Source organism: Balaenoptera acutorostrata, unplaced genomic scaffold (genome assembly GCF_949987535.1).
Source record: "Balaenoptera acutorostrata unplaced genomic scaffold, mBalAcu1.1 scaffold_1059, whole genome shotgun sequence".
In the NCBI taxonomy this organism is placed as follows: domain Eukaryota; kingdom Metazoa; phylum Chordata; class Mammalia; order Artiodactyla; family Balaenopteridae; genus Balaenoptera; species Balaenoptera acutorostrata.
Genome location: NW_026646561.1, coordinates 20,774 through 33,742, shown reverse-complemented (window position 1 = coordinate 33,742; position 12,969 = coordinate 20,774). Strand labels below are relative to the sequence as shown.

The following is a 12,969-nucleotide window of genomic DNA, read 5'->3' as shown; positions in this document are numbered from 1 at the left end:
CCCCCGTCTGCCCGCCCCCCCGGCCCGCCCAGTGCACGCCACAGCCCTCAGACTCCGCCCCCAGGCCGGGTCTGGAGGCCCGGCTGGCTAGACTTAGACTACCGCTCTCCTTCGCCGCGTGGGCGTTAAGGGCCGCAGGACCCCGCGCTGCGTTTCGGCACTCTTAGGCCCCGGACCTCGCGTGTTCGTGGGTAAAGCACGTCGCCCTCTGTGCTCCTGTCGTGGACTCTTTTAATCCATAAAACGAGGACAAGAACCGGCCTTTCCCCGGCCGCTTCGCTAACTGCCGAATGAGCTGTGAAGGCGATTGGGCGCTCCCGCAGGTGTGGGTTTTTTGTTTTTTTGTTTTTTTGTTTTTAACGGGGTGAGGCTCACCCCGGGGGCCCCACTGCAGGTCTCGCCAACACATCGTCCGCCCCGCACCCGGAACCTGAGTCAACGAGTCGTGTGGGTCTCACACCCTCTGAGCCTCGGCCTTCTCGTCTAGGAAATGGGGGCATGAAGTCCTCCTACGCACTCACGAGGGGAGGGAGGGGGGAGGCAGAGAGCGGATCACCACAGGTTGGGCCCGCTTTGTGCCAGTGCCCGCCGTTGCCCCTCATGAAACAGCCTCTGTGTCCTCAGGCAGGGCCCCCTTGTTTGGGGTGGCACCCTGTCTGTGCCTGTGCCAGCCGTTGGGGGTGGCTTGAGCGTGTTGGTTCCTCCAGCCCTTGGCTCTGTCGGCCAGGACGCGGGCCTCTCCCAGAAGCCAGGCGTGTGCGAAGGGGCCAGGCATTATCTCCCCGGGCAGGTATGCAAAAGTACAGGCCTCTGTGTTCTCCTGTCCTGACCCTGACCCGGCTCTCAGGCCCACCTGCTTTTCACTCCTCCTAGTCGCACCGCCCTCCTCCTCCCCACCCCTGCCCCTTTTCTGCCCTCTCTCACGGTGTCTGCTGAGGTCTTCAGCAGAGTGGCTCAGGCAGGTGGCTTGACCTCTGTGCGTCAGCTTCCCTGCCTGCGAGGGAGACCAAGGCCATGTGGGCATGACCTTCCCCCTCCACATAAACCAAAGACCAGAGAGGGTAAGCAGCAGTGCCCAAGGTCAGGAGATAGTGAGTTACATTGGTCTGGAGCTGGAGGCTCTTTCATTCATCCTGTAACCACAGAGTGCCTGCTGTATGCCATGCCCTGTTCTAGGTGCTGTGGGCTGGAACAGGACTTCTGGGGCAGGTGGGAGGTGGCATGGGACAGCCCTGTGTGGGGCCAGGTGCATCACTTTTTGTCTTACAGCCCTGGGAAGCAGGTGTTACCCCCTCACATGATGGGAGGAAACTGAGGCACAGCTGGGAAGAGACCCAGGAGGGCCACGCTCAGAACTGGGGAGATTGTGCAGTCCTGTAAGCGTGGACTGGATGCTCTCCCGGCTAGTCTACCCAGCCAGCAGGTGGGCACCCATGGGCGTTGTAACCTAGTGCCTGCCTCACCTGTGATTGCCCTCCACACTGGACCCTCCTTGTTTCCCCCTGCCCAGAGCCTCACCCCCGCTGCTAGAGGGAGTTTTGAAAGTGAAATAGAAGGCATGGAAAATGCAAGTCACCTTGGAGATTTATCAGAAAAAGGAATCTTCCGCTAAACCCTGCTCCAGGTCCTCCTCCTGACCTGCTGGCATGTCCAAACCATTTGTGGTAGAGGACAGACTGGGGGCCATGGGGTGCCCACAGTACTGGCTGAACCCAGCTGGGCGCTCGCCCGCTGTATGATGTGGCTGGTTTCCTTCTCCGTTCAGTGAGGTGTTTGGATTTGATTCCTCAGTGCTCTGCCCATGGTGGGGGCCTAGTATCTAGGGTCTGTATGGGCTGCCCTGGGAGCTTGTCCTGACCTTAGCCCTGAAGTCCTGCAGCCCACAGTTCAGACCGACAGGTATCCCTTTTGTGCAGGTGTGGGCAGGGCCTGCCCAGTCGCAGCACCGCTGAGGGCCCAATGCATCCCAATGGGACATCAGTTCTGCCCACACACAGCCGTCTCGTGAAGGAGGAACTGCTGTTGGCCCACTTCATAGCTAAGGAAACTGAGGCTCACAGAGGTGGCTACTGCCTCAGGCCTAGTTCACAAAGACACCATGAGTGGGGACACAGCAGTGCCTGGGGGTCTGATCAGGCCTGGGCATGGTGGCCATTACAAGTAGCAGTTACTGTTATTCTCACATAACCCACAGCTAACTATTCATGAGCAGCTGGAAATCCAGATATTTTAAGTTGGTATTATTCATACAAAAGCACTAGCCTCTCTGCCCTAGGGGCAGTGCTGGCTCCTGGAGAGGCCAGGGAGAAGGCAGCCAGGAGAGAGGGCTCTGAGGTTGCAGGGGAGGCCCCAGGTGCGGGGGTGGGGCAGATGAAGAGAGGCGGGAGGAGAGGGCTTTGTTCCTGCCTGTTTGCTGAGTGAGAGGGTTTCGGTGGGTGGCATAGGGGTCTCTCATGTGGGCCACGTGGCAGCTCTGTGCTGAGGTTCATTATTCCCTCTGTCCAAAAGGCGGAAGCGAGGGAAGATCGTGGTGGAATAATTGGGCACTTAAACCTGGGTTTGTAACTGCTCTGTACTGACCACCAGGGACTCAGGCAGGCACTTCACCTTCCCAGGGTAGACCTGGGGGGGGCTTGGTCAGCCCTGGGCAGGGTCTCATTCTCCAGGCGTGCCTGTCCTCAGGGAGGGACTTCCCCTGTCTGCTTTGTCGTTTTCATTTGCCTATGCTGTGTCTGTTTACCAGATTGTTCCCAGGACAGACTGAAAGGGGCAGTGCCTACCGTGTGTCCTGACATCTACCTGGTTTCAAATTCTAATGCTGGAGAGACCAGTATGACTGTCCAAGGCCGGTTCCCAGCTGCTGCCCGTGAGGCTTGGGTCCAAGGGGAAGTGACAATTGGGTAATGTCCCAGGAGAGGGGGTGGGCTGGGGAGGGACAGGGCCAGCAGCTATGCTCCGGCAGAGAGACACATGTGATAGACGGGCTGTATGTGCAGCCAACATACATGTGCAGACACACACATGCAGCATGATGCTGAGTTCACCTGTCCCTTCCGAGCTGTGTGACTGGGGATACATTTACTGTCTGTAAAATGGGGATGCTGTGAAGATGAATTGACCCAGCCCAGGTGAAGCCCAGACCAGCTCCCGGCATTGAGGGTGATGGCGGCCTTGACCTAAGCCCCCTCCCCATGCCGCTGCCTTGAGCAGGTGCTGAAACCCTGCTGGCCAGTGACAGCCCAGGGCCGCATCACCAGAGTCTGGTGGCTCTTAGGGCGGTGGCTTCATGCTCTGGGTGATACAGAGATGAGGATGCCTGACCGGCCTCACTCATCAAGAGGGATGGGGGTCTCATGGCTAGAAGGGCCTGGGCCCCACTTCACCCAACACACCACCAGGAGGGGGATGAACATTGCCTGTGCCCCCGAATTACTGTGGGGAGATCATGACTGTGTCACCTGGGATCTGGGAAGATGTGCATTCGGATAGACCTCATGAATGGGAACCTTCGAAAGTGGCTGAATCCCTGGCCCTTTTCCATTCCTGAGAGGCAAGGAGGCAGAGATGGCATTTCCATTTTACAGAGAGAGAGAGACCAAGGTTGGAAACATGGTGTGGCATGTCTGAGGTGCCCCAGGCACCTGCGGAGTGAAGCAGGCCTGTGCTCAGCACTGCCCTGGGAGGCTGGCTTTGCAGCTACAGCTCCTGCCTCTGCCAGGGCCCAGGCTGGCCTACACATGCCCACCAGCAGGGAGTGCGGGAGGAGGAGGCCAGCCTGGGGCAATGGGCACTCCCTGGGAGCTGGTGGCCCGCCTGCCCGCCACCCACCTGAGGGGAACCATCTCATGGCAGTGGGGTGGGCCTAGGATTCTGCATTCCTGTCAGGCACTTCCAGGCACCACTGCTCCCACTAGTTCAGGGCACAGAGCCGGGAGGCAGGGCAGGGCTGCCACCCCATTTCCAGAAGGACAGAGGAAGGAGGCCAGGCCTGTGAGGAGGTTCTGTGTCATCACCCCCATTTTAAAGACGGGGGTGGGGAGGCACTGGCCAAGGTCATGCAGACATGCCTGGGTCAAGCATGGTAATGGACTAGGTAGCATGAGATGGGCACCCAGGCAGGCATATGCACCACCTCACTTGATCCTCTAGTGAGACGTGACATGCCCAAGGTCACACAGTAAGGCCCTCAACCCCAAAACAAAGTGAGTTCCCCCCATGAGGTTGTCACTGAGTTATGCTCATCATGTTCTGGACTGTCATGTAGCTATCGACAGAGCTAGTGAGAGGCAGGTCAGCTGGCTTGGAGGTGCCCACCCAGTACTGTGGAGAGAGAACAGTGAGATGCAGCTTCCTCTGTGGAGCCCTGATCCACCCATCCGTCCTGCCTGTCTGTGCATTGGTCTCTCCCCAGTCCCCGAGGGGCTGACTCCACTTGCCGTCTATGGGTATCTATGCCCAGCAAAGTCCTTGTCCCCAGGAGCAGGGCAAAGGTGGCAGGAACAGTGGTCATCCCTACTATTGGTTCTTCCCTTCTCTCGTAGTCACAGGCTCCTGATTTTTAGCTCAGCAAATGGCTTCCCAGAATAGGGGTCTCTCCTGCATTTCTTAGCCTCTCCTGCATCGAAGTGTGGCCGTGTGGCTACATTCTGGCAATGGAAGGGTTGTGCAACATTAGGGAAGAGACCTTAAACAGAGGACGTATGCCATTCTTTATTACTTCTGCCTTCTCATTGGCTGGAATGTGGCTGGAATGGCTGGAGCTCCAGCAGCTATATTGGAACATGAGACTTTGGGCATGGGAGTCTCACACAGCAGAACCAAAGACAGAAGGAGCCTGTGTCCCCAGTGCTTGGATCACAGGCCTTCCCTAGGCTGCCCACCTCAATACTTCTTAAATGTGAAAAAAAAAAAACACTGTCTTGTTTTAGGGTACTGTAATTTTGTTTTTTTCCTGATACATCTGATCTCAGTCCTAGTTTTTATATGTTATATTTTTCATTGATAAATAGGTTTTTTTTTTCTTTAAACACAGGACATATAACAGATTAAAACACTCATCCCTCCCCACAATCCTATTTTGAAAAAGTAAATCAGATTATATCACTGACCAGCTTAAGTCCCTCTGAAGTCTTCTGATGAAAATCCTCACTCCTGGAACCTGTACAACTGAAACCCCTACATCCTCCACTCTCCTCACCCTCCCCATTGCCCTTCTGTTTGTTCCTTGGACTCATCTCTACTTCAGGGCTTTTGCACTCCCCATATTCCCTACCTGAAGATCCTACCCCCAGGTCTCCATGTGGCCTGCTTCTTCATAACCTCTGATTGTAGACCACCTGTCTGCAGTAGCCCCTGGCCTCCCTTACCCCGTGCACTGGGTCAGCTCCTGAAAGCACCATGCTTGCTGTTTGTGTGTTGACTGCCCCCTCCCTCGCAACCACAGACGCAAAACCCCAGGGACTGCTGACCCTCAGTCCACACCTGGTGGCTGCCCGGGGCATGCCCTGGCCATGTGGGCTTTGTCCAGTCTCCAGGAGTTCCTCAGCCTAGCCGGCTGGGCCAAGCCCATGCTTTGCAAACCACTAATGATGGAGCGCCATGTTCTTGGCTCTGACATTGACCGCTGACTCAGACCACGAAACCACTGGGCCACAGGTGAACGTGGGAGTGAGGACAGGTGTCTGGAGCTCTGCTGGGGTAGGTGGCTTGTGGTTTGGTAAAGAGGTGTCTGCTGGCAGGTCAGGTCTAGTCTAAGTACCCCCCTTCCTTTCCCGAAGGTTGATTGCTAGCCTTGGCCTGTCCAGGGAGCCAGCTGGGCAGAAGGCCCAAACTCAGGCCATGAGGAGGTCCTGTGGACAGGCGATGGCTCCTCCATAGTAAACTGGGTCTGAAAGCTCCACACAGGTGTTCAGAGAAAAGTTGCTGAGGGACTGGTGGGGCCCGCACATACCCAGCCTGAAGCCCCCCGCCTTCCTGCCTTTCCTGGCCCAGGGTCAGTCTCCTCATTATCCAAGTCTGGGGACTGCCTCCTCCAGGAAACCTCCAGATGCCCCTGAGGACATGCTTTCTGCATCCCCAGGTCTTTCCCACCACCTTTCACGACCCCCAGCCCCACTGAGGCTCTGGAGGCTCAGGCTGGGGGCTGTCTCCTTTAGCACCCACAGCTTCCCACAGGTTGTGGACAAGTGGAGACACTGCCACTGAGAAGCCAAGGATAGAACTAGCAGGCGTTGCTAAGGGACCCTGGTCTGGGGCTTTGGTGTGCACTATCTCACTATGAACCCATTCTGCATGTGGGGAAACTGAGGCTCTAAGAGCTGAGATTTTAACCCAGGTCCCCTGAGTCCACCCCACCTACCCCAGATGGGTGTTGGGAGCTACCGCGAGGCTGGGGTGAGTCCCGCAGGAGCACTCAGCCATCTCAGGCCCTTTCCTCTCTACCCTGGAGAAGCGTGGCCCACCTCAGATCGCAGGCTGACCCATGGCTTCGCTTTCCTTAGGGAGACCCCTGCGAATGCCCTAGGAGCCACAGCAGGGGCGGGGGCTTCGAGCACGGGCGTAGATCTCTCCTGCTCTGAGGTGGGGAGGGGACAGTGGTCGGCCCCTGTGCCTGCCGGACGTCAGGCAGTGCCATCCAAAGGGGTGTCCTTGTTCTGATCCTGCTTAGGCCAGCATCAGAACTGCTGAGAGACGTTCCTTGCTGCCCACCCCCTGCATTTCTACCCAGGTCCCAGGGAGGCTGGTGTGGCTGCTTTGGGGACCCCACTCTGAGCCCCAAGGTGGGAATTTGAGTCGAGTGGATTTGACTGAGGGGTGCAGAGGGGAAGAGACCCCGCTTCTCAGCACCTGCCATGGCACCTCTGCACAGATGCACTCACTAATTGCCCCTCAGCACAGGGCATGTGTCTTCTGCTGTGGAAAAATTGACTGCTCAGGGTAGCATGTTAGAAATGACTACACTGCAAAGGCACCATTTTTAGTTATTTTACTTGCATAAGTCCGTGAAGAAAAGAGTCCTAAAGAGGGATCCTGTATAGGTTCCAGGGTCAGCCGACACAGTTTCCATGCTGGCTGGGTTCCCGATGACCAGGTGATGTCCTGTCATCGGTCATTTCTCACAGTTGATGAGCAGATTTGGTCCAACAGATAGCAAGGCCACCTTCATCCTGGTAAAGCCTATGTCATCCAAAAGCAGGAGTTCCCAGAGGACCTTGTTTGCTAAGAACAACTGTAGGGCAACGAGGTGAGGGAGCAAGATGGTTTTACTTTAACTTGCCTTTTACCCTCTGGCCGCTGCTCGCCTGCTGTAATGCCTGGGCTGTGCTTCTCGGTCTGAAAATGTTGGTCCCCACAGCCTCTTCTTTCAAGTTTCTCTTGAATCCTGTTTGGTTGGCTAACCCCTGGTTCTTTCCTTGCTTTCAGCTAAGGCTGATCAGAAGAATTTGGAAGCTGAGATATTCCATTTCAATTCCACAACTGCTACCTCCCATCTAAGGGAGAGGGTGTGGAGGTTTGAGGGGTGAATTGGCCTGCCCAAGGAAAGGACCCTTGTCCCTTTAGGAGCAGGTAGGAAGCAGGTGTGTCCTCCTGGTCTGACATGGAGTGGGATGGGAGCTGGCTGACCCCAGGGCCTGGTTCTGGGGCCACAACTGCTTGGGGGCCGAACCACCAGACCACTGGGGCCTCCAGCTGCATATTCAAGGCAGGTCCAAGAGCCAGGCCCTGCATGTGACCCACTGGCCTCTCCATGGGGCCAGCTGCCTGTCCAGCCCGTGGATGTTGTCTGCACTGTGCAGATGCTAAAAACTCCGGGGAGTCTCCCCAAAACGTCCATCTCCTGTTGCTGGCTCTTATGGTGTCCAGGCTGGCAGGCCTGTTGCTGGGCAGAGGCTGGGCAGAGTACAACCAGCTCTCATTAAAGACATCTCATAAGTTGATGGAAACCCATCCAGCACAAAGGGGCATTTATTGGGCTGGATGGTGTGTCTCCATCTGAATGCAGGGAGGAGAGAAGTAGCCTTTCACAGAGTGCCAGCAGGGCTGGGCTCTCCTGCTCTGAGGGTGTCAGTTTTCCAGCTCTTTCTCCAAGCTGTGCAACCTGTCCCTTTTTATGTGAGTTACTCACCCTGTCCTGGGCAGGGGACTCGCTGATCCCTCTCCTGCTAAAACTGTTAGAGAGAGAGGGAAAAAGGGGGAGAGGGAGCAAGCGAGGAGAGAGAGAGACTAGAGACATGAAAACACAGGTTGAGTTTCCATAGGGATGCTCTGCCTCAATGGTTCTCCATGATGGGAGTGACGTGCATTTATGTCTTACCTGACACCCTCTCAGTAAGATGATATCAGACGGTGTTATGCCCCAGGAAGTGACTGTTGTGATTTTGAAAATGGCTGTCATTCCCAACTTGCACAGCTTTGCTTGTGCTACTCCTTCTGCCTGTAATGTTCCACCAAAAATGTACAATTAACGGGCTTCCCTGGTGGCGCAGTGGTTGAGAATCTGCCTGCCAATGCAGGGGACACGAGTTCAAGCCCTGGTCTGGGAAGATCCCACATGCCGCGGAGCAACTGGGCCCGTGAGCCACAACTACTGAGCCTGAGCGTCTGGAGCCTCTGCTCCGCAACAAGAGAGGCCGCGATAGTGACAGGCCCGCGCACCGCGATGAAGAGTGGCCCCCACTCGCCGCAACTGGAGAAAGCCCTCACACAAAAACGAAGACCCAACACAGCCAAAAATAAACATAATAAATAAATAATAAATAAAAATTAAAAAAAAAAAAAGTACAATTAAGCAACAATAAGTCTTATTTGACACCTATACATAATTTTAAAAAATGTAATGTGCTAAAGCCAATGCTAGTAATGTTCTGGAGAGGTTAAGAAGTAGCTCAGTTACTAGTAATAGAGGTCTAAAATTCAAAGACTTAACTAATACTGGATTTATCTTACCCTCACATTGAAACAAGCCTGGAGACAGGAAATCTAAGGCTGGCATGGCTCCTCCACAGTATTATTATTATTTTTTTTTTTCTGCTGTAACGTGCTTATTATGTGCCAAAAAAAACACTACACCATAGCTTACTCCAGACATCTGTAGGAGTGTTCAGTCTTGCCTGCATATAATACAATGAGATAGAGACTTCACACAGTTTCACAAAACCCACAGAGCAGCTGGGATATGCAACAGGGCAATGTCAGCTCAGCAGGAGGGAGTGTGGGAGATCTTTCTTTTCTGCCTTGCATAGTGTGGAGCTTCCATCCTCAAAATAGCCTCATGGCCCAAGATGGCTGCTGGAGATCCAACCATCACAACAGAAAGCAGGCATGGGGGCAAAAAGGGCTCATTTCCAGTTATCCCCTCTTAAGGAGCTTTCCAGATGACTCACTCAGTAATTCTGCTTACATCTCATTAGCTACCCATAGATACAGGGTGGGATGGGCAAATTGCCCCCCACACTCCAGAATCAAATCAGGTCTCATTTCCTGAGGGACATGCAGTGGGTAATCTGTGGTGTCTTCTACAGGCCGGCACACCTGTAAGTACAGCTGGTGGAGAGGTACATTGGCTGATTCCTTCTGGAAGGCAAACTTTTAAATACATATCAAGAGCGAGTAAAATATTCATCCCCTTCTGTGTGTCTCAAGTCTGTGATTTTATCTTTGGGAAGCAAAGGGAAAAACACAATGCACATACATGAATATATTCATGGTCACACATTCACTAAACGACAATTCCGAAATACAGACCTCCTTGGAGATATTGCAGCTTTGGTTCCAGACCACTGCAATAAAATGAACAATTCAATGAGTGAGTCACACAAATTTTTTGGTTCCCCAGAGCAAATTAAAGCTATGTCTATACTATACTGTAGTCTATTAAGTGTGCAATAACATTATGTCTAAAAAAAACAATGTGCATACCTTAATTTTAAAATACTTTATTGCTAAAAAATGCTAACTATCATCTGATGCAGGGTTGCCACAAACCTTCAATTTGTGAAAAATGCAGTATCTACAAAGTGCAATAAAGCAAAGCACTGTAAAACAAGTTATGCCTGTAACTTAAATTTCCAGCAGGTAAAACACATGAGAATGCTGTTATATTCACTTGGTGGGATATTCTGTCATCACTGTAAATGTTACTCGTGAAGGACATATAGTAACAAAAAGAGTGTTTACAATGTAACTTCAGAGAAAAGACAGGATATCAAAATGTGCATTGTGATTATCACTAGTTACGGTGCATTTGCAGGAGGCAGGGAACAGAGAGACAGGGTGGCCTTAAGGGCAAGGTTTTCTTTTTAAACTTCCCAAAACCTTGTTTTACACATACACACACATGCACACATTCTTTATATAAAATAATAAAAACATTTAAATAAACAATAAAAATTTATATAAATAATATAATATAATTAAATAATAAAATATAATATATTATATAAATAATGAATATATTGAATAAAATATAAAATTAGTTAATATAATAATATAATATTATGTCCATTTCAGAAAATTTAGACAATGAAGGTAAGAGAAAAAAAGGAAAATGATTCTATCATGCAGGAATAACAGCTTTTCCTAGTTTGATGTTGTATCATCAGTCACAGCCATCGTGAATACTAGGAGGTGCAGGAGGGTGAGGGTGTACGTCTTGCTTTTGCACCTGTGGGTTGGATGGGGCTCAGCCTCAGCTTCAGGTGTGGTCCAGGTGTGCTCCGCATGTCTCCCATTCTCCTGGGACATGCTTCTCGGCATGCTCCTCTCCTGTTGGGAGTCCGGAGCTCCCAGATTGGCAAGAAGAGCATGGAAGTCCTCTGAAGGTTTAGGATTGGAATCGGCTACTGATGCTGCTGCCAGAGCAAGCCATTTGGCCAAGCCCAAGATCAACATGGTGGGGAAAGTGTCCTCCACTCACATTTGAAGGGGAGGTGTGTGGATACATGCCCATTTATAATCCAAATTACCCCAGACGTATAGCCTTTCATACCTTTTCTATGCTTTTTTATAAAGACATGTTCTTTACACAACAGAATCATTCTACTTATGTTATTTTGTTGCTTAATTATGTTACAAACACAACTTTCCGTGTCATAAAAATTCTTCTGCGACATATGACTGCATACAATTCTATTTTAATGTCATATTACGCCTTATTCAACTTTATGGAATTTATGTCCCCCCCCCCACCTTTTTCTTCTGCTTCTAAAATCAATACTGCAATGATCATCCTCTCCTGGTACCTAAATCTTTGCACATACCCATGGCTTTTTTAAAGAATAAATTTCTAAAGCAGATTTAGGGAGTGAGATAGCTGGCCTCAAGATGCGCACAAGGGACTTCTCTGGTAGCACAGTGGTTAAGAATCTGCCTGCCAATGCAAGGGGCATGTGTTCGAGCCCTGGTCCAGGAAGATCCCACATGCTGCAGAGCAACTAAGCCCGTGTGTCACAACTACTGAGCCTGCACTCTAGAGCTTACGAGCCACAACTACTGAAGCCCACGCTCCTAGAGCCTGTGCTCCACAATAAGAGAAGCCCCCACAACGAGAAGCCCGTGCACCGCAACGAAGAGTAGCCCCCTCTCCCCGCAACTAGAGAAAGCCAGTGTGCAAAAATGAAGACCCAATGCAGCCAAAAATTAAAAAAAAAAAAAAGATGGCCACAATAATCCTTGCTTTCATTTTCACACCCTTCTGTAGTCTCTTCTTACAGTAAATCAGAGCTAGTGTATATGGCCAATAAATTACAGCAGAGGTGATGGTGTGTGACTTCTATGGCTTGGTCATAGAAGGCACTGTGGCTTCTGTCTTCCTCTCCTGGATCACTCTCTCTGCGGGAGCCAGCTGCCGTATTGTGAGGATGCTCAAGCAGCACTGAGGAGAGCCCAGTGTGGGGAGGAGCTGAAGCCTCCAAGCAATGGCCACCGGTACCAGCTGGCCATGAGGGAGTGAATCACCTTGGAAGTACATCCCCAGCTCCACTCAAATCTTCAGGTGAGACTATAGCCCCAGCTGACATCTGACTGCAGCCTCATAAGAGGCCCTGAGCCAGAGCCACTGTGCAGAGACACTTCTGAATTTTTGACCCACAGAAACTATTAGAGACACTAAATGATTATTTTTTAAAGCCACTTATTTGTTTTAAAGTGATAGATGACTAATAGTGTGAGTATTTTGGTCGAGAGGCCAAACTCTGCTGTGGTATCAGATAAACCCCAGCATTTTGGTGGCTAATACAGAGTGGTTTATTTCTCACTCTCACACACCTGATGTGGGTAAGGGGGCTCTCCTGCTTTTCAACCAAGTGGTGCCCAGGGACCCAGCATATTTCAATCTAGTAGCAGGTCACTTCCTCTCACACATGAGAATTAGTCATGTGATCACACCCAGATGTATGGGACCAAGAAAATAATTTGACAAACTCTGAGCATTGTCTCTGCCAGTGAATCAAAAGAAATATAAAGGGCTACCACATATTTTAAAAAATAGCCTCAGAGCTAAAGACCTATATGTTGAAACCATGATTCACAATGAACAACAAACCCTGAATGTACACAAATTTCCACAGTTGCTACATGAGAAGCATCTGCAAACACAGTGACTGACTCTTCCACACAACAATTTGGCAATTTATATCAAGGGCCTTTAGAATATTTATATCCTCTGACCCAAATAATTTTGCTGCTGGGAATCTATTCTGAAGAGACATTGTTTAATATGATAAAAGCATTATGAATAATTCACCATAGCATTATATGAAGTAATGAAAAATTGTAGGCAACTTAAATGCATGCCAGGGAAAGGATGATTTGTGGCCCCTCCGTGATAGAATATCATGTGACCATTACAAGAGATGCTTACAGTGCAGCTTGTTATGGCTGACACTACACTGTTATGGGGAGAGGTTGCAAAATTAAGTGATTTCAATGATACAAACACACTTCCTTAGAAAAAACCCACTGAAATGTTAA

General features: G+C 51.0%; 1 long non-coding RNA gene across 1 annotated transcript; it reads right to left on the bottom strand.

The window, feature by feature from the left end:
* Positions 1-6,968: 6,968 nt before the first annotated feature.
* On the bottom strand, positions 6,969-9,784 carry LOC130706977 (uncharacterized). Its single transcript, XR_009007008.1, has 2 exons — positions 9,745-9,784; positions 6,969-8,434 (listed from the first exon to the last, which is right to left on the bottom strand). It is a non-coding gene; the product is annotated as an uncharacterized LOC130706977 (long non-coding RNA).
* Positions 9,785-12,969: the final 3,185 nt, after the last annotated feature.